The following is a 1,549-nucleotide window of genomic DNA, read 5'->3' on the forward strand; positions in this document are numbered from 1 at the left end:
CCCTGGGTACTCTGAAGTCAAGTTGGCTGTAGGATGCCAGCAGGAACACCACCGTCTTCATATACTTACATATAGATGTATACACACACATATACATACATGTACACACAGATACGCTCACGTATGTATACATGTTTTTACTAGAAACTCAGCTTCTCTGGGCACCAAAAGCAATCCCACTGAATGGAATTGCACACAGGCAAAATTGTGAAGAATAATAAGGCCTTCTCATATTTTCCTCTCATTTCCCATTCAGCACGTGGGATTTGATGTAGTCTGAGCATCAAATTGCATCACAGGCAGGGAATGCAGGTATGTGAGGACCCCTGGATGGACTGGACCAGGTATTCCTCCAGGCCTCCCACCCCATTCTTCTGTGCAGGGTGCTTGCCAATGCACCACCCCTGGCGTTTAAAAAAGCAGTGTATTCTGGCTAGAGTCTTCCCCTTCTCTGTTTAGCCGCATGCTTCTCCCCTCCCTTGCTTTGCCTTCAGGAGTCAGGGCAGGCTGACTGCCTGTGCCCAGCTGCAGCACTCAGTCTGTCTAAGGTTCTAAGGCTGCCCGCACTTCCTCCCTCCTCCCAGCCTGTTGCTCTTCATGCCTTTCCCTGGGCTACCTCTCGCCTCCACCCTCCCAAGAGAAACTACCTCCCTCCCTCCTTACACACTGATGACAGGTAGTGGCTTCAAGTTGTCCTCACCTTATAACATATATGTAATATATACTTGAAACTTTCTATAGCCAAGCCCAGGAAATTCTGGTACTGATGGGTACCCATGAAATCCAGAACAAGGGACTATTTGTGGGGAAGTGAGCCTTTTGGTTCCCAGTGCTATCCGTTCTCCCTTTTGATATGTGTAATTGCTGCTTTAATGTCGTACAGTTACAATGAGCTTGCACAAAGTAAAATGTCATCAAAATCCTCCCATGAAGTGCCTCCCTGAGTCTCATGGACTTAAAGGTGAAAACACACACTTACTGGTCTCTAAAGCCAGTTGTTAGGAATCTTTCTTAGAGATCCCATTTTCATAGGAATTCCCGTATCTTGTTTTTTAATAGCTGTCCTGCGTCAGCAATGAATACATTGAATACAACTGGAAGTGCAAATTCCTCCCTGAGTTTAAAATTTACACTGGTGTCTAGTAAATGGCTCTCAGAGAACTTCCTTGGGTTCCAGTCATTAAAGGGTGCCAATGAATCATCCAAGATCAAGAAAGAGAGAAAACGCTACTGCTACACCTCCTTTTAGAAACAGCATGGGGGCCAGGCACAGTGGCTCACGCCTATAATCCCAGCACTTTGGGAGGCTGAGGACAGCGGATCACCTGAGGTCAGGAGTTCCAGACGAGCCAGGGCAACACGGTGAAACCCCGTTTCTACTAAAAATACAAAAATTAGCCAGGCATGGTGGTGCAAGTAGCCTGTAATCACAGCTACTTGGGAAGCTGAGGCAAGAGAATCACTTCAACCCAGGAGGCAGAGGTTGCAGTGAGCTATCATGCCACTGCACTCCAGGCTGGGTGATAGAGCGAGACACCATCTCAAAAAA

Source organism: Mandrillus leucophaeus, unplaced genomic scaffold, assembly GCF_000951045.1.
Source record: "Mandrillus leucophaeus isolate KB7577 unplaced genomic scaffold, Mleu.le_1.0 Scaffold391, whole genome shotgun sequence".
Classification (NCBI taxonomy): domain Eukaryota; kingdom Metazoa; phylum Chordata; class Mammalia; order Primates; family Cercopithecidae; genus Mandrillus; species Mandrillus leucophaeus.